At 40.2% G+C, this 20672-nt stretch overlaps 1 long non-coding RNA gene across 2 annotated transcripts in view; it reads left to right on the top strand.

Moving 5' to 3' along the window:
• The window catches only part of LOC139673419 (uncharacterized), a 31657-nt gene that overhangs the window by 4291 nt on the left and 6694 nt on the right, over positions 1–20672 (top strand). For both annotated transcript variants that reach the window (XR_011698107.1, XR_011698108.1), the window contains one exon: positions 1738–1827. This is a non-coding gene — a long non-coding RNA (uncharacterized lncRNA). The remainder of the gene's footprint in view (positions 1–1737; positions 1828–20672) is intronic.

The following is a 20672-nucleotide window of genomic DNA, read 5'->3' as shown; positions in this document are numbered from 1 at the left end:
ATGAAGGGTGTCCAGATTACAGGAACAGAAACATTAGATATGACAGCAACAGCAAAGGATGAATTGCTGTGTCCCCCATTGCCCAAAGAATGGGGCTTCATCATCACAGTCTGTTATGAAATTAAAAAGAAGGGAATTAGTGACATGCTTTGGTAAACAGTGAATATGCAATGCTGTGAGAGGAGGTTTCTTTTTAGAACAGAGAAATTTGTCAGGTTTTAAAATTAGTTTATTTAAGGATTGAAATTAGTTTAGAAATTTAGTATTTAAGCAGAAAACAAAGGTGAGTGGATTACTGAATAACTAGGGTGATTAGTAGAAAATAATTAGAGCAGACTATATAGCCGCAGTAATGTGTTTTAATAGTGTAATTAGATGTTAAAATTCTGGATTGAATTCTAGCCTCCTCAACACCAATTCATTTGCTTGAATTGCCTATCATTTAATGCTATTTAGTACATTATTGCCTCATTTATTTTTTGTAAGCAGCTTTGCAGCTTCCCAAGAAAAGTATAAATAATACACATGTCAACCAAATAAGTTTTTTTGTAAATCTGGTTCTGTTTTCTCTGCAGCATTCTTTCCCAGTGTAACTTTGTCTGCCTGTAGCACTGCTTGCTGTTGTGTATCAATATTAGTATTCATCAATGCTTATTTATATCACCTTGAGGATTCTCTGGAATATTACCATAATGAAATTAAATCTGAAGCTGGATCTCTCTCTCGGCTCAAAGCTGTATTTTAAGGATGTAACATTAAGCTGTGAACCCAGTACTGTAAGTTGTTAAAGGCAACAACTGGATATTTTCTAAGGAAAGGTTACACTGGGTGTTTTCCTTAAGATTTGTGGGCAGATCTTTAGGGACGTACCATTTATAGGGTATGTTCAGTGAATGTAACATGTCCTGAATGCTTTGGGTGTGTAGTCTGTGTGCAGATCAGTTCGCCAGCACAGGCACAGTCAGTCTCTGTGTCCAGCAGCCATTTCCATGGCATTCATTCCTGCATTTCCACTGCCAGGCTGCAGCAGTGTCCAAGGGTCTGAAAATCACAGGGAGACCATCCACCAGCTTCACCGGACAGAATTTCTAGGTAGAAACACAGAGGAAATCTAGAAAGCCTCAAATTACACAACAAAGTTAACAACAACGACAACAAAAACAAACCAACAAAAACCCAAAACCTAAACCAACACACACACACACACACACACACACACACACACACACACACACACTCACAAACCCCCCAAAAACAAACAAACCAAAAAATCCTAAACCAAACCAAACAAAAAATCCCCACTCACACAAACAAAAACCCAAACCAACAGCAACAACGACAAAAAAAAACACAAGTGGAAAATGCTGTTTGTTTGTGTCCTGGATTAGAGTGGAGTCCAAATCAAGCCTCGCAGCTGGAGGAGAAAGAGGAGGTAACGTATGGGAATAGCAGCACAGTTCACTGTTGGCAGCGTTCTCTAATTTTTGAGGGTTTGACTTGTAACCGGAGCATTTTTGAAGGAGTTAACATGTGTTTACTGCCTACTCGCATGGCTACACCTGCCCTTGCGGCTCTGCCTGCTGGGCTGTGACTCTCCTGTCCCCAGCGAGGCTCTCCCGGGAGGTGGCAGGCAAGCTCCGAGCACGGCGCGGCTGGAAGCGCTGGGACAGGCAGCACGTACCTGGCAGCCGCCCAACTGGCACAGCACTAACTTAGCTCTTTTTATGTCTCTTACAGGACTTTTCCCTGCCACATTACTCTTGGACACCAGAAGTGCCTTTCTGTGAATCCTGCTGTTGAGTCACAGCTTGCTACGATGAGTCATTTGTAAAGTATTTTGACTTTATCTTAATTTAGAAAAAGTCACCTTTGTTCTGGGTTTTAGGGGTATTAGCAGCTAATAAGAAGGGCAGAACTAGAAGGGTATGGAAGGAAAACAGAGGCATCAAAGGATGATTGGAAATCAAAGAGGGAACTTACCAGTATTTAGCATAGCAGTCATCCAACAAATAAAAGGGAGAACAAAATGAGGTGGGGCAGAACATACTTGTAATTGGTGTTATGATTTGCATACCAGTATTCAGCCTCAGCTATTTTCTAATGTATGCTTACTCTGGTTGCAAAGACTTAGACAAAGCCTATTAAAAATATAGTGTTGATTGCTGTTATTTCTCAGAGTCAGTGACACAAAATTTAGCTTTCTTGTGGTTATTGTATATAGTACTGTAGTGCTTCAAAAATATTAGTGATTAACAGCAAATAAAAGTTGAGTAAACATCATGTTGCTGGCACTCAAATGCCTTCTACTTAGCTGTGTAATCCAATCATCACAAGATGAGGGTGTAAAAGTCAGTTTATGAGACATTAGGTGCTATTCATTTTCACATTATACTGGAATACATAAACACAGAACATCACAGGTTTCCACCTCGGGCTGTTTTGGGTAGGACTCTTGTTTTCTTAAATACAAGTTATCCACAAAGTAGGAAGTTCACCCTGCTGACATAAATCCTACCTATTCAAGCACTGTGTTTGTGCAGCCTGGAGAAACAGGAAAGGTGGAACAGGCCAACCCGTCCACCTGTAATGGGGGTGGGGAGGTTGCTATGCAACTATAGTATTTGATGTTTTGCTTGAAAGCTCAGCTCCAGGAAACAAGGGTTTACATAAGAACCAATCAATCTTTCTTCTAAGTTTTTTCCCTTCTATGATGAAACAAAGCTTCTTTGTGTGATTCAAGTACATCCAGAGCTCCCAGAAACCTGGATGCAATGTGAAAGAAGCCAAAGTTTGGGGTTGCTTCAATCTCCTTATGTTGGGCAGGCTTGAGTTACAATTCTTGGAAATGCCAGTACCCTCCTGGAGCTGGAATAACAATAACCCCCTCCTCCCACATTCATGGTGTGCAGCTCCATCCACAAAATATTCCTTGCCTTAGTTCACCTTCAAAATCCATTGTGATTGTCTGGTGTGTCCCACTTTAAGCTATGCTTCTGTCTTCAGTGAAGCCACTGTGAGAGTTTATGGTTATCAAAGTTTATTTTGAAGAAATAACTAATGTTTCTGACCCCTGTGCAAATCTCCTGGACTTGGTACTGGTGGTTACCCAGTCCAGACTCAGACCTGGATGCTGCACCTGAAATCACAGCTCCCTGCAAGTTTACCCCTGTGTAAATTTACCTTGACAGATTGCATGCACTTTGATTGTGTTTTCATATTTATCTAGAAAGCATCTGGGTGCCATGGTGATCCTGCCAGACAAGCAGACAGTTAAATTTATGCTTGATCTTAACTGCAATTCTGTGGTCCTGTTCCATGAGCAGCTGGACTTCTGTTAATGGAGCTGTATTCTCTTGTAAACCCAGTGATTACAAGTGATCTTGTGTGCTGTCTTTTAGCAAATTAATAGGGAGACAAAGCTAAGGAAGGGCTTTTATGTTCTCTTTATTAGCCAAGCTTGTAGTTAGCAGTGAAGTTACTGCATTTGAACCTGTCTTGATACCTCAATCACCATATGCTACAGTAGAATCTGCTTTGTTGTTGTATTTCTGAAATAGTATAACACTGCACTTTGAAATCTCATTTGAGGGAAATGTCTTGGCCTAAACATAAGAAAAAGTACCCTTCAGGTCAACAGTCTGAAAAGTATTGCCTCTTCTAGGCAGCTGTAATTACATATTGATTATATTTAAATCTTGCATTACAGTTCATTTCATGTTACATTCATACATTTGTTATTTTTTTCCTTGTGTTGTTATCACAGTTTTTAAATAACAATGAGTGAGTGTTTCCTCTGGAATGGTCATTTCATTTATTAGCATATAGAGGGCAATGAAGCAGAAAAGGGAATGTCCTGCTTATACATTAGTTCTTATTTCAAGTAGTAACTTTCCAAAGACTGTGTAGGGACAATTCCTGGGGAAAATTCCTCTCTGTTTATGGTACTCAGTATCACATAGTTTGTCAGTTGCTATTGCATACAGCAAAGCAGTAAAACCTTCAATGGTGAGCTACAAGACTTCCATAAAGCAAGTCCATGGCAGGGGGTTTGGAACTGGGTCATTTTTAAGGTCCTTTCCAACCCAAAGCATTCTATTATCACGTGTTACTACAGTTTTAGTTGCATATGTGTGTATGTATGTGTAAAATTACACAAAATGTAATGATCCTGCAGTGATTAAACACAAAAATGAGTGTGCTATAGATTGTTATTATATTTGTTTGCTCCTTGACCAGAACCGAAGTGTCTTTATTTCTTATAATTCAGACTTTTTGTTGTCACTCTTCTTGCAGTCATTTGTCTCTGTTCCTTGAAAAAAGAACTAGATCTGCTATGTGTCAGAAGCATCCATTCTACTATATGAAAGACAGATTTTCAATGCAAATTTGGTCAAAAATGAATTAATCCCATGGCTTTCCTTTGTATTTCTGTAATTTATTAGAAATCATGAGCACAGAAGGATGTGTGTGTCCCAGCACTGCTTGGAAGGGCCATGCATTCCGACATGATGGCAGGTTTGGGAACTGTCACCACTAATTACCTTGCATATCCAAGCGCCCACTGCAACAACTGTAGCTTCCTCAGTTACAAACATATCGCCGGGAGATTTGAAACCCCTTAGCAGTAATTGTTTTCACAGAATGGTAGCGATGTGCCTCTGGGCTGTTGTTTGGACGCTGGGCACTTTCTCACGAAGCTGAATGCACTGTGGAAGGCTCTGGACCTGCCGTGGGTCAGACATCAAAGCCTGCTTTCTGCAGTGTGTGCTCGTGTTCTTCAGTGAGAGGGAGCCTGTGCAATCACAGAATCGCAGTTTGGGCCGAGTTGGAAGGGACCCACAAAGGTCACCGAGTCCAAGCCCCTGGCCTTGCACGGGCCATCCCCACTGCCCCGGCAGGACAGGCACGGTGGGGCCCATGGGTCTGTGTCAGTGCAGACAGAGTTGTGGTAATGCTTTTGTGTACTTCTGCTCTAGAACAGCTTCTGAGACTCCTCTGATGTCTCCTGGCAGAAATGCTGTGTTGCCTGGAGAGCAACAGGTCTCTAGCTGAGTAATTAGGCAGAACAGTATCAATTTCTGGTGTTAACTTTGTTACTACTAAAAAATTCTTTTCAGGGGCCTCCTTTATTCCATGATCCCAAGACGAATAGAGCAGTTATTTCTAATTTCTTTAAGGTGCAGTCAAAGAATAACAGTATGCCGTGGTCCTGGAGGAGCAGCCTGGCTCCTGGAACACAGAGGCAGGCTGCTCTGTTTGCCTGTGTGCTGCTGAGATGGAGGGCACGGCAGCAGCGTGGAAACCAGCAGCAGTGGCAGGGGATTGTGGAGTGTACACAAGGGCTGTGGAAAACCATGTGGTACTAATTTGCTTTTTGATTCAGATACTGAAGGCAACGTTAAGGGAGTGTGATAAGGGAACTGATGACTCTGCATATGTGATAGACTGAAGGATGGCACGTCATAGTGTTATTTGCTCATCAAAGGATGTAATTGTGTTTAGCAACTGAAAGGCAGCAGGTTTGGCTGGTTGTGTTAGAGTACTTAAGGGACTTAATGCTGTGTGTCTGTTATCTGGCTCAATGTGCTCGTTTCAGGGGTAGCTCTCTCTTAACACTTTGCTTTTTGTTTCATCCTTTGCTGTATGACTCATCTTTATAATATGCTTTTTCTACAATTATCTACGGGTTTTCGTGATGATCCTATTCCTTCCTTTGCTGCTCTCCTTTACAGGTTTGCTTTGAGAACTCAGGAGCTTTTTTTTCCTTGCAGAAGCTCTCTCTGTACTAGTTACCAGTGTTAAAGAACCACACCTGAACTATGTGCTAACCATTACATGTCTTTTCAAAACAATTCGAGGCTGTAAGGGAAAGCACTGCTGTATGGAAGAGAAACCAGCAAGAAACAGAAGTATCAGTAATGAAGAAGTGCCACTGTTTTACATACAGTGGTAAACGACCCTTACGATCCTGATAAATTTCAAAACCATATTCACTCAGCTTTTCAAAGGTCTCAGAAGAATACTGTGGATTAAAAACTGTTAAGGGTTGTTTTATCTCTCTTCTTTGTGCTTACAAAGTTGGAGCATCTGTCGCTGGTACTCACAGAGAACCACTGAGAGAACTATTTGATACATTTTAAGAGTGATATGGCTTTTTAAAATGCCTGTATCTACATGCATGTATAAAATTGAGGAAACAACTTCAGTGTCTCTTTCTCAGGTGAATTTCATTTGTTCTGATGTTTATATTCATTAGAAAGGAGGACACACAGCACACAATGGTAACAACATAAACAAAGGCATTTATAAAACCCAGACATAAGGTGTCTGGGTGAAAAGGCAATTTCAGGAAATTCTGATTTTTATTTTTCTCTAGATGAGTTTAAAATAGTTCATATTATTAAAATACATTTCAATTAAGATGGGCTTTAGGAGCTATTTGGTTGATAGTCCTGTTTCTGTATACTCAGGGCATTGCATGTACATTTTTCTCATATTTTGTGTACTTGACATCTAGAAAATGAACTGAATTGTTGCCAAATGTGGGGCATAAGCTACATACATTTAAGGGCATCCAGTGTGTTGTCTGAAAGCCATCAACAGAGCTTTCTGGTAGCATTGCTATCTATTTCAGTGAAGCATCTGAGTGACGGAGAACAACAAATAACTGAGAAATTCCAGTGATGCAAGAAAGAGGAATGAAAAAAATAAGCAACTATTTTGAGAGAAACTATTTTGCTTATTATTTTCATGAATTCAGAAAAAATATTATTTCTAATGATTATCTGAATACATAGGATTCAAGAAAATTGGTTTATATTATAGAAAGATTTAGAATAAATACATTTTCCCATTGTGTTCTGAGACTAAGAGGTAAGGGAATACTTTAGGCACTCGTAAAATTATAAAATTCAGAGAAAGGTTTGTGTTACTATTTTGTGATCAATACTTAAGAATAACTGTAGAATATCCTTTATAGGTGGTGTCCAGATTTTTTACTGGGGATAAAGAGGTCTCATTAGTTGACCTTCTGTGTAGTCCTTTCCAAGGACTAATGCAGTTGGCTTCTATCAAAAAAGGACACTGACTGAAAAAAATGTCTAAAACAATATTTAGAATGCAGTGTCAAAATGTATAAGAATCAAACCTGCCATAGGCTAAGGCAAATACCAGGAGCTTGAGGAAGGATAGAGTAAGAAAAATGTAATAGACCTTCTTTGTTTTCTCTTTATCCAATTTTGTAAATAGAAAAGTGTAAGATACAAAGCTAAAATCTTCAGTGTGTCAAAGCCTGTCTCTCTGTAAGAAAGGGATTGCTCCCTTCAAACCGTAGGCTCCTTGAGCCAGCACCAAAATTTATCATCACATCCGTCTCTAAAGAGTAATGAATGCTTAAAATTGGAGTGCAATTTGTAAAATACTACAAGATAAACAACAGCCAGGCCTGGGCTCACAACTGCTAAAGGAAGAAAAAAGGTTTGTTCTTTCCACATGGCTATCATTTCATATTGACTGTTGGATATTTATTTCTTCTCCTTAGATTGTTATTTCTCTTTGGATTAAATTCTGCTTCTTGAGAAGTTAATTGTAAAACTCTGGAAGATTTTGCTAGTGAGCTGTTCTAAAGAATCACTTGATGTGATTTGCAGTTTCAGGTGCAAAGTGGGTTATGGCATGTTTGAGGTGGCCATTGTGTTCCATGTGCAGTGCTGTTTTCTGCAGATCTGTCAGATCCTGTAGACTGTCGCATTTGTCCCCTAATTGCAAGAATAATGTTTTGTCCCTCACAATTACTATAAAAATGTGAAGAGGTGCTGTAGTTGTTCCAGAGCAAATTGTATTTTTGACACCTATTGACCCTTCAAATCCTCTTAGGAACTGGGTATCTTTGAAAAAATCACAAAAACATTATTGAATTGGCTCTCTGGCCTGCATCTTCTGCCTTTTTCCTGACCAGAAAAGCAAAAAGGAATAATAATTTTTTAAAAAAGCCATTAAAAAAAGGGCATTCAGTCCAGACTGGTCTGGCAGCTTTAGACTGTTTGAGTAGGGGAAAAGTAAACAGCTTTTATAAATAAGATTCCAATTGCAAAGAGTAAAAAGGTAAAACCAGCAGAAGACATTAGTTTGTTTACTTGCTTACTTACTAAACTTTCCCTACGAGCTGTTGAGAATCCTGTCACATGCAGCTCTGCTGTTCACAAAGAATCTGTCCTGCTTTTTCCCTGGCTGCTTTTGCTACCAATGGTGTGCTTGCAGCTCACCAGTTCTCCTTCGCTATAGGCTAACTCGGTCACAAAGGCAGCACATGAAATCCAGAATGTGGTTTGGGAATTGTAAAATGTCACTAGTCTCATGGGCACTGGGCTGGGATGTTTTCCTTACAGGATCCAGGATCTTCTCTATTCTCTCTCAAGGCTCAGACTTCTTTTTCCCCCTTTATTTCATTTTTTGTCTTTTCTTCCTTACAGGACATTTCATATCATAAATTCCATTTAGACAGGGTCAAAAAAAAAAGGTAGAAGATATTTAGGAAGAGACTCCAAGCCCAATACACTTCCTCTGGCCATTTGTCTGGGATGGTTTGTGCCAGTAACTGTGTTCCATGTCTCTGCACAGCACTGGGATTTGCATGTGTGTCATGGGTGACACAGTCTGCTTCATATTCTCTTTGAAAATGGGAAGGTAAGAAGTAAACAGGCTCCTCCCAGACATGACTGAGGTGGCTTTAGGACCACTGACTACGTGCCATGGTACTCATTAAGTTGTGCCCTGGTTTCCTCCAGTATCCTGGTGTAGGAGTTGTTACTGAGGCAACACAAGGACTGCTGTGCAACTCCTGTGAAAACAAGTCACTGGGGTGTGTCAGGCACCTACATGCACATACACAGTGGCTCTGCATTAAAATCTGCCTTTTTTAAAGTTGAGCAACAGAGAAAAACAAACAGGGATGGAAATAGTAACGCAAACAGAATACTTACAGACTTTTTAAATATTTTGATTTTGTGTTACTTTTCCATGCTTTGCTTTGGGTAGGCGAGAATAATAATGCTGCTCATTAGCTGGCCTGAGCCTGGGGAAGCTGACAAGTGGGTGGATTTACCAAGTGGCAGTTGTCTTCTCTGTCAAGCCTGATACTGTATGTTGAGCAGAATCATTCTCAGGTTAGCCTGGGAAGAGTAATTTCTCCATTTGATGTGGAGAACTTTCTTCATGGAGCCCTAGTGTGTTGTCCGTGCCTTCCACACAAAGGAGTGGAGTGACCCATGAAGGATACAACTGTGTTGTTCTAAACCAGTGTGGCTGTGGTAGTTGAAGTGTTCTGCTGGAGCCACAGCTTTTACATTTGGCTGGAAATAGATGGGAAGCAGAAGCCTTTTCAGTTTGCCCCAAATGAAAGAACTGAAGGCAGGCTGCAGACACAGTTCTCTCATATTAAATCACAAGTTGCATATAGTTGTTTGTCTAACCTTTCTGACTTTTCATGTCTGTACAGCAGATATTAATGCACCTGAAAATAGAAAGTCTAATGTTTATATACTCATCCTTTTTTCATATTTTAAAGCATGTGTGTATATTTATGTGTATGTATAAAAATATGTATACAAACATGTATGATAGGACCCTTCCATGGTAATCCCTGACCCATTCATTTGCATCATGCACAGCTGACTCCCATTTACCTGCTCAGTTCCCTATGTTAACATCCCTGTTGCTTTTGCTGCTGGGGTGGGCAGAGACTGTAACTGAAATCACAAGGGACTAACAGGCTTTCTGCATATGCCATCTCCTGGAAAAAACTACTTGCTCCTGTCCCTCCTTGAAGCAGAGTACATGTAGGTGCTGTTCTAGGGTGGCTTCCATTTTAAAGTCCTCTTGAAAATCTCTGTGGAAGTATAAAAGGCAAGCAAGCCTTGCAAGCTGTTGCTTAATACAGATGAACATCTGGATGTATTTTCTGCTCACATCCTGCATTCTACGGCATCTTTATTTGTAAAAGCTAAATTTTCTGATAATGGGAACCTCAGACAGGTACTGTAAGATCTTCGTGTAGTGGTGCTTGTTGGGTTGGATAATTTCGGAATTGTTTTGGCAAGCTACTCTATGTTGCCTAACTCTTGTTCCACAGGTGCCACAAACAGATCCCAGGAATGAAAGGTTCCTTTGAAATGCACCCAGGTTTTTGTTGGTAGGATTTAGAGGAGTTTTGGAGTAGCTTCATTTGTCATGGTGATGAAATGTAAAGGCATCTCTGAATTTAAGACCAGCTTGACAGACCTGGGGGGAAGCACATTTCAGTGAGTACTTTGACTGGTGTAAACACCTCTTGGGAAAGGAGTCCATCCCAGGCTACTTTTCCACCTCCTGTTGCATTTCCTTGCCAGCTTAGTCAGGCAACTCATTTCAGACTGCAGCCAGATGATAAGGTGGCATAGAGACATGATTGCAAAATCAAGATAAAAAAATTAAAGAAGAATAAATGTTGAAGTACTAGAAAGTGCTAGAAAGAGGAGAAATCACTCTGAAGACTTTTGAACTGATGGTATCATCAACTTAGAGATGATTACGCTGAAAATTACCTTCCTCATCATGAATATTTCCTTAAAATACTGAAACTAGAAGAGTGTTTGGATACTCTGTGGATCAGCATCCATGTGTCTGAAAAGGTTAGGCAGAAACAAAATGTACTCTGCTCAGGAAAAAAAGGGTACAAATTAGGGCTTTATCTTTGTGGGGCGTCCAAGACAAGTCTCTGCATCTACTGAATGTTTTCTGCATGGGCTGCTCCATCCATTGATCTCTATGCACTGGTTTTATTGTACCAGCATGGAGGGACACGAGAAAAATTAGCCCTGAAAAACAAGTTTTAAAATAATTGCTTCGGAGCAATTTTGAAAGATTTTTTTTGTTCTCTTCAACCATGAAATGGAAGTGTCCTGCTGATGGCGCCAGCATATTTTTTAATTGAATAATTAACATGGATAATAGGCATTCAACAGCGCCTTTGTTGATAATCACTGGATTTTGTAATCTCCCAGAAGGTGGGATGATTCAGAATCTTTTAATGCCCCAAAATAGAAGATAATTAAAACCCTACACACACAACTTGAAATAGAATTCAGTACAAATGCTGAAGAGGGAAAATTAGAAAATGAGCTTGAGGGAAAAGGATGAATAATAGTCCTAAGCATTAAGAATAGTAAGGATACTTATTAAATTACATTTTAAATACTTGAAGTTTTCCTTACTCTGCCACACTTTGCAAGGGACCAAGAATTTTAACTACTTGAAGTTTTCCTTACTCTGCCGCAAGGGACCCTCTTTACAAGGGACCAAGACTTCTCCAGAGGAACTTCACTTCACTCTGTGAGTGCTTGTTTCTTAGCAGGGCTCTGGTGCTGGCTGTGTGGTGGGTGAGCTTGGCTGGACTGTGAGCAGGGCACTTACAAATGCTGTGGGATGGGATTCACAGGGTCACACATGTGAGCAGGACACTCAGATGCTGTGGGATGGGATTCACAGGATCACACGTGTCATATGGAGTGGGTGTAACACGAGTCAGCTGCTGAAAATTGTGTGTGCAGTAACTATCAGGTGAGCTGTGTCACCGTGAGAGGAATCATAGAATCATAGAATCGACTGGGTTGGAAAAGACCTCCGAGATCATCAAGTCCAACCCTTGGTCCAACTCCAGTCCCTTTACCAGATCATGGCACTCAGTGCCACGGCCAATCTCAGGTTAAAAACCTCCAGGGATGGGGAATCCACCACCTCTCTGGGCAGCCCATTCCAATGCCTGATTAGTCTCTCTGGAAAGAATTTTTTTCTGCTCTCCAACTTCAATTTCCCCTGGCAGAGCTTGAGCCCGTGCCCCCTTGTCCTATTGCTGAGTGCCTGGGAGAAGAGACCAACCCCCACCTGGCCAGAACTTCCCCTCAGATAGGAGACTGAAAGGGTTTTTGTAGGAAGGGTTGGATCAGAAAATCAATGATACATCATTCCCAAAGAAAGTCTAATGAGTAAATACACATCCTGGGGGTACTGCATCATGTCTCTGTAAATGGGGATGAGGAGTTGGAGGCCCCAGAGCCACATTACCATGCAGAGTTGCACCGTGTAGGCTGATCTTTGGTGTAATACCTTTCCTTGCAGCGACGCAGTTCTGGGCGTTCTGCATTTAGACCACTACTAATGTTCTGTGTATCACTTACTACGTATCACTTACAGTCATTTGACAACAGGGGGGCTGCTGCTTGCTCTTGGAATTAATTCTCACAGCAACAAGGAACTAACACAAAGCAGACCACTTTTTTGTTGCAAGTGCAAGAGGTATTATTTTAACATTACCTTTTCTTCCTCTGGAGGGGGTGGAAAAAGAAACTGCAGGTTACAAATCTGTCATTTACCAGACGAGACGAAGACAGTCATGCTGAGGCGGCTGGCATGGGATGGAACCCAAACAGAATAAGGAGTTACTAGTCTTATTTCCGGTGTCTTTTAAACAAGGGTATTAATTAACCTGTTTAATGAGTACTGTTTTTATGGAGGTATAGAGGACACTTGAGACTTCACTATTCACTTCAAAGAGTTAGTGATCAAGTTCCTATTGGCACAAGCAGGGCATGGCTGGATTTCTCCTCAGTGTGCTTCTCTGCCAAATTCTGTCTGCTAAAATACACAACTATGTGTTTAAAACATTATTTGCTGGCTTTGAGAAAAAGATCTGTACAAAGCCAAGCATTATTTGCAATTCGGAGCCTCCTTTTGGTTTGTGGCAAAAATCTGTCATGAAATCAGGACTCTCTAGAGAGGTCTTGTCTGCACCCATTGAAATTTTTACAGTCCAAAATACCGACATGGGTGGAAGAGAAAGAGAGAGAGTACAACAGAGGGCAGGGCATTCCCACCAGCGTAACCTTAAATTGCTCAGGCTCTTCCCAGGCTTCCAAGTAAAGACTGAAAGTAGACTGATTGTTGCTCACTCAAGGAACAGTGAAGGCCAAAGTATCTTGGTGCCACTAAACAGTTCCAGATTAGGTAAGATAATGGTTTTCATGAAATAATCCTGATGCAATAAAAGGATGCTTACATTGTGCAGTATGGCAAAGCAGCACTCATGGGAGCCCCCATCACTGTCCCAGGACAGCTTGGTGGCCTCTCTGTGAGTCTTCCCGGGATGGAATAGCAGAAACATTGCCAGTCAGTAATGCTGAACGTTGGCAAAACTTTGAGGAAAACTTAGGCTGCCTCTTTGGGGATCGTGGTTGCCTCTAGTGAGCAGTTTTGTTTTCAGTCTTATACCAGGACTCTGCAGACAAATCCATAACAAAATAAAGTGCATTTGAAAAACTCTGTCAATGAAAGGTCAGACTCTGCCTGGATTTTGTGCATCAGGTGGTGTAAGATCTACCAGGAGCATCATATGCCCTTCACACAAAATAATGTATAGATTTCCCCAGCTCTGTACGTACACCTGGGGACAGAGGTTGCCAGAAAGGAGATGGGCAGGGGGACCAAGATGCCCTTGGTATCTTGGCATTCTTCTAGACCATTCCCCCTTTAAATCTCTACAAGACATAGAAAGACAAAGCTGCAATGCCTTCTATTCAAACGAGGCAGGTCTTAGGAGTCTCTTCTCTGTTTCAGTGCAGTTGTTTTTTGATTTTTTTTAAATAACTCTTGATATCCTTGAAAAATACACTATATTCAGTGAATTGAGATTTTTTTTGAGCAATTTTTTTTAGAAAGGAAAACAAAGAAGTGAACTTTAAAAACAGAAAAACTGAAATTTAACTTGCTATTTATTATTATTTTGAGGTCTTCTGGATGTCTGGCTGGCTGCTCTAGTTTCTAGGTCTACATCATGGTAGCTTTCACACATGCTCTCATACCAGCTGTCTTTGGGGGTGAATGTCTTCATAAAGCACTACTTTCCCCTCAGAAATCCATGGAGTAGTATAGTATTTTACCCTTCAGTGCCATGGTGTTTTGAATTTGGCATTTTTTGGGCATAAGTTACATTCATAATTATTAAATACTTAACAAAAGTCTGACTCTGCAAACTCTTAATTCCAGAAGATTATGCTGGGATTTATTAGGCAGTGATTGTTCATATTACTAAAAATGGTTCATGAAAAAAACATTTTTACAGTCATAAAATTATATACCCTAAATATTTAACTTATTTGATATAGTGGTGTTTCTGAATTATAGCATGATTTGTTTATAGAATACAGGTATTTTCACTGACTGAACTTTCCTACAATGTCTTCTGTAACTTTTCCGCCCTCCTGTTTTTATAATTCTTTTCAAAAGCCATAATCCTGGAAGAGAGAGTTTTGAACCCTGTGTGCTCAACCTAACACCAAAACTACCATACACCCTAATTTTAAATTTCAGGTTTGTAAAAACTAAATGGTAGTGCGCTGAATTCACTCTGGGTTATTCGGTGCTCCAAAAATGCTTTCTTTTTGTGCTTTGAAGTGCAGCTGTGATCAGAAAACACACTGTAAGTGTTAATAAAACTGTGTTACTTCAACATTATGCACCCAATTTTAAAACAGAGAATAGATAATGCCTGTATGAATTCACATAATCAAAAGACTAGTTGTTGGTTAATAATTAAAAGTTGCATTCCAGATACACAAACCTGTGAAATTAATCATGTTATGTCTGACTTCAAAGATACTTTTAATATACTTAGGAGTACTGTTTGTTCATGTGCTCATAGAATTACTGGGAATTCAAATCTGTGCTGGTGCACCAGAGTTCATTTTTTGTTGTAATCAGAGACATTTTTTATGGATGACAATCTTTGCATTTTTTCGATAGGTATTACTATGTTGAGCAACTTGGGATTTAGGAAAATACTTTGTTTTAGTGTACATTTAATCTGTTTCAATTTTCATAGGCCTGCACGTGACTTGCACGGTATGTTACAGGTTTGATTGATTGACATTGAATTGTGATCTGCTGTCTGAGCTGGCTCCGTTGCTGCAATGCCTTACAACGTGAGCAACCAACAGTTTTGACTTGAGGTTGTGTTAAAAGGTAATGCTATCCTCTCATTTGCATATGCCAAACCTGATGGTTAATTGTTTGAGAGACAAAACTCTCCATGCGCATCCCAAGTGTGAGCCTGCCCCAGGCTGCAGGAAAGGGAAAGGAAGTCGTGCCTTGAATTGTCTCCTCTTCCAGCTCCGCTGGCAGAGGGAAAGAAGTAAGGTGGTTGGAATTTTCCTCTTCTCTTGTCCCGTGATTGGAGAAAAATACAGGTTAGCCTTAGACTTCTGTGGGAAGGATGTTTAGCAGCATTTCCCTGTGCTTTGTTGAGCTATCCATGATTTGAAGGAAGCGGGGGAAGCTGAGGGACCCTCCTTGTTACTGTAATGCTGCTTTTTTACTTTGAATTTGTTTTCTCTAGTGAATCATTATTTTTGGCAATATGCATTAGTTTATGCTACTAGCAAATGTTGGTAAAAATAATTAGCATATAAAAATAAGGAATACCTTATGCATATCAGTACAACTTAAATTACCTGGATTATCCAAAGAAAAGACTGGGTACAAGCGGTGATATCCCACTGGGGACTTTGCTTGCCATTAGCTTTATATATCTCCTTCTACTTCCAAATATTAAAATTCAAGCTTATAAAACCAGTATTGAATGTTTTATATTGTTCAGTTTCCCTGGTTTATTTTGTGTTTTTATGTAAGTTATATATATATATAAAGAAAAATCTATTTTAAAAGCTTTTTGAGAACTCTTTGTCTTCCATCTGGCATGAGGAGCATTTCTGGAGGGGAGGGGAAAGAAACAGAGTACTGTCTGAGGTAAATTTGATAGTAGAAGATGGGATAAAACAAGAGGCACTTAGACTAATTTAATTAATGCCATAGTGGATTTAAGAATACGCTGTCCTCTACAAGCATAAACATAGATCAGTAGCTGAATTAAGGAAGCAGTATTAGCCTGCACCTGTTGGGTTTCAAACTGAATTCAGACCTTGTTTCAGTGTTGCAGTTGGGACTGGCAGTTGCTGAAGGGATTAAATTATTTAAAGCCTTCAGCTGGCTAGTGTAGGCTAGCAGTAGCTTATAAAACACTTAATCTATTTTTTTAATCTCTTCATATGTTTGCTTTACTTAGACAGTAAAACTATACGTGACACACACCTGCCACATTCTGAAACTTCTTTGTCAGATATTTTAAATTTATCAATTACAGCAGCCTTTAAACTGTAACCATTTGGGTTTCCTTGACAATACACTTCTTGTTTAGCCTGCACGTTTACTTCGGTGAGCACAAAACTGAACGTGAAGTTTGCAGACATAAAGTTCCTTTTCCACTAGGTATTTAAATAAAAGAAGTTCCCTTCTGAAGGCAAATGCTGCTATCCGAGTAATTAATGCTCACTGTGACCATTTGGTTTGTCATTTAAAAAAGAAACTAGTTCCAAACAGTTTGGAGCTCTGGAACTGTTTTTGCAGCGCATAAGCCAACTGCTTACAGAGTGGTGTAGTGAACCAGTTCAAAAATAGGTAATGCTGTTGAGCTTGTTACGTGATAGGGCGCTTGTTTCTAGAAAGCCAAGAGTAAGTAATGAATAGTAACAATATGGATTGGACAGAAAAGCAATCTGGATAGCTGTGCAACACAGGATTAATTAGGCAAATCCTCTTAGGTTTGATAAGCCATTGCTTAGATCTACAGTTTATTTTGTCATTGGTTGCTCCTATTAATGTCTTCTTTCTGTCAAAGTTTATTACTCTCATTTCAGTTTTGCATCAGCCCTTTTTTTTGTGTCAAAGGGAAGTGCCACTCAATTAACTTACAACCTTCCAAATAATAAGCAGAGAAACGCCTGGAGTCAGTTCAAATCAATGTTGGCATCCTCTTAAGAGTCTTTTTGATAATAAATTTTTTATATGGATAATTTCTGTTCAGCAAATGATGTACTACGTCTTTTTAATTTGGCTTTCAATGCTAAGTTACAGGACAAGTAAGCATATGTGTCTGCTAATAAGGATGAGCAAATGCTTATTCATGGAGATGGGATGGTTCTGCAGTGTGCTCTTCATAAAAAGCATATGTTGAGATTTTTGGGCAACATTTAAATTTTTTTTCTTCCTTATTGCATTGCAAAACTGTGATTTTATTTCTGTAAAATGATTTCTTTGTAGTGCCATCAGTACAGAATAGTTTAGCTGGCTGATCTCTAGATTTTTTTCTATAATGTGTAACATAACCTTGAAAAATTTTAAGTGCATACGTTGGAGTAATTTTAGTAATTAGTGCTCCTTAACTCAAACTCTGTCTCAAACATTTTTAAACTAGAGAATGTGCCGTTCTTCAGAAATAAGAAAAGAAAGAGAAGGAATTACTAGAGATAAAAATTCTTACCTCCCCAAGAGACACAGAGACCAGCAAGCAGAACTTCAGGACAGCTCAGACAAATGGGGGGGAAGGAAATGCACCAACAGGGATGGGAGTAATTGGGCATTTCAGTGGGTGGTAATCAGCGTTTAATCAGTGCTGGGACTCTGCACTGTTGTACAATGCTTTGTACATGTCAGGGCAAGGCTTCGTGTTTGATATGTACATGTAGCCAAAACCTGGGAGAACAATGACTGTTTTCATTACTCCTTCTGCAGTGCAGTTTGTTAGTTAGAATTTATTGCAAATGTTTGTTCAACAGTCACCTAAGTATTGTTTCTTCTATAAAAAGGTATTACATCTGAAATTCTGTTTCACCTTGAATGACCTAGGAAACTTTTCATCTACAATTCATCTACTCTGATGTATGAATGAGAAATAGGTTAGCCTCTGCCATGTCCCCAGACTAAACCAAAATAAACCTGAATTATAATGGAAACTTAGCTCTGAGAATACAATGCCCTTTAATAGAAAATCAATTGAATATCATAGTCACTTCTAAAACCTGCAGGAGAAGACAAACCAGAATGCTAGCTGGAAGAGAAAGGTGGGGAATGCAAATGATCAAATGGTATCCTTACTGCCTTCCAATTCCAGAAACTGGAGCTGGGTTGGTGTCTGTGAAAGATGAGAACTATTCCAGTTTACTCTGTCTGACAACCCCCCCGGGGACCATTCCAGCCGTAAGGCAGGCTTGGAGTACAGTGTGTGCCCTGGCACACCTCAGTGCTGGAGGCTGTGATGGCACAGGCACAGAACTGCACTGTAGAAACCTCAGTTCCCACAGTCAGTCGGAATTACGGCACACGAGGAGACAGGGAAAGGTCTGGACCTTTGTGTGTGCAGGAGGGAGGGCTCTGGGAGTGGAAAAATAATCACACAGCCCAGGAGAAGTGTGTTCTTAATGTAGGATAAAAAATTAAAAGTTTAAGTACTCTGCATTGGTGAGGCCACACCTTGAGTGTTGTGTTCAGTTCTGGGCCCCTCAGTTCAGGAAAGAGATTGAGGGGCTGGAGCGGGTCCAGAGAAGAGCAACAAGGCTGGAGAAGGGACTGCAGCACAAGTGCTGTGGGGAGGGGCTGAGGGAGCTGGGGGTGTTTAGCCTGGAGAAGAGGAGGCTCAGAGGTGACCTCAGCACTGTCTAGAACTACCTGAAGGGAAGTTCTAGCCAGGTGGGGGTTGGTCTCTTCTCCCAGACACTCAGCAATAGGACAAGAGGGCACGGGCTCAAGCTCTGCCAGGGGAAATTGAAGTTGGAGATCAGAAAAAACTTCTTTGCAGAGAGAGTAATCAGGCATTGGAATGGGCCGCCCAGAGAGGGGGTGGATTCCCCATCCCTGGAGGTTTTTAAAGTGAGGTTGGCCGTGGCACCGAGTGCCATGATCTGGTAAAGGGGCTGGAGTTGGACCAAGGGTTGGACTTGATGATCTTGGAGGTCTTTTCCAAACCAATCCATTCTATGATTCTGTGATTCTAATATCATCTCATTCAAAGAAGACCAAAACTTTGCTGATACTGCAGCTGATTTTGTATTTCTTCACAGACCACTGCAGAGCACTATGATTTCCCTTAACTAGAAAGTGAATTTACTAGAAAGCTTTGTGATAGAGAGGAGAATTAACCTGATTTTTCCACAGTTTCAGTTTGGTTCTTTGTCTGGTTTTCCGCCCTGCCGTGTTGCTGGACCATCACGGGCATAAAGCAACAGCACAGCTACTGCAGACACATCCAGGGGGGTTTAGTTCTGCACTGGAACAGCATCAGGGAGAGGAAATGCTGCAGGTGACTGCAAAGTCTGCCACCCTACACCTCTCAGTCCAGGACTGAAGGGGGCAATTTGAAAAGCACTGGAAAGTCTTTGGCAAAATGGTACAATTACTACTCACCAGCTTCCTGCTGGGAAGAAAAAAGAGAGCTTAACTCCAGGGCAGGAGTGTCTTCCTTTTCTGTCTGTCTCCTAGAGGATGTTGGGGTGCAGCTTCCCACGTCCCTGTGGGGTGTCATGCCCAGCCTGCCAAGAAGCATTTCACGTAACTGAGTAAAATGGTGATCATGGTCTTCCTGAGCCCCTGCTGGGGCAGAGGCTTGTACAGAGGCCTTGTCAGTCAGCACTCCCTGCTGTGGGATGGGAGGTACCACTTGGCCTCAGGAGGCAAATTCACTTCAAGAGCTTTAATAATAGGGGAGTGATGGTCAATGGAAGAGGAAACAGTTTTTTAAAAAAATTATTTTACATTTTTTTAAGACCAAACCACACAATTTGCACTAAGTGCAACATTCCCAATGCCAGGGATGGGATTATATTTGTAAGGTTTTCTTAGAGGATAAACTATTTGGAGAGTTTTTATTTTGATTAACACCTAGATCAGGTTCAGCAAGTTATGCACTATTTACCATTTTTTTTTCTGAGAAAGACTAATTAAACATGGTTTTCTACTAGGAAAGACTGATGCAAGTGAATTGCAAGGATTCCTGAAAGTGTAGTGATTTTGTAGATATTTATAATAAATTATGTCAACATGTTGCAATGTAATCACACTTTTGCATTTAAATCATGTTTTTCTTCCCATGTACTTCAGCTCCATTACTTCTGCAGGCTGACTTGATGTGTCAGGCAGAAGAATCTTTCTACTCATGTCAAGGCAAACATTTTAGGGGATGTATTACATCTTAACCTTATTTCTGGGTACCCATTAGCATCAATTAAGCAAGAACAGTATACAGAGAAGAACTACAAAGAGACAAAATTATTTTAGAGTCTTTGGGGAAAAAACCCATGGATTTCTCACTGTGATTTGTGGAAATGAATTATTTTTAAGCAGCATTATATATATTCTGCAAAAGATTACCTTTAGTGGTAAAATATATGCTCTCTAACTTAGATAAAATAATTCTCTGAGCTACTATTGATTTAGGATTAGAGTGAAAAATAGATTTCCCTGTCTCATGTTAAAATAATTCCAAATTAAGGTTTAAATTAAAAGGTTAGAAAGAGGTCTCAGAAATAAATCACTTTGGAAGCCTTGCAGCTTTGCTACTGTTTGACTAATAAGCATCAAGCTTGAAAAAACAATACTCTGAAAAGAAACTCAATGAAAAGTAGGATTCAGAAAGGACCTTCGCCAAAGATGTTTTAATGAGTAAGTTTGATTCCACAGTCAGTTAGTGAGGGGAATAAAGTAATTGTAAATAATGTAAATGCAGGTGATGCTGGAAATGACAGAACCGAGTCTCC

The sequence above is a fragment of the Pithys albifrons genome, chromosome 6 (genome assembly GCF_047495875.1).
Source record: "Pithys albifrons albifrons isolate INPA30051 chromosome 6, PitAlb_v1, whole genome shotgun sequence".
Taxonomy (NCBI): domain Eukaryota; kingdom Metazoa; phylum Chordata; class Aves; order Passeriformes; family Thamnophilidae; genus Pithys; species Pithys albifrons.
This window is presented reverse-complemented; position numbering and strand designations above follow the sequence as displayed.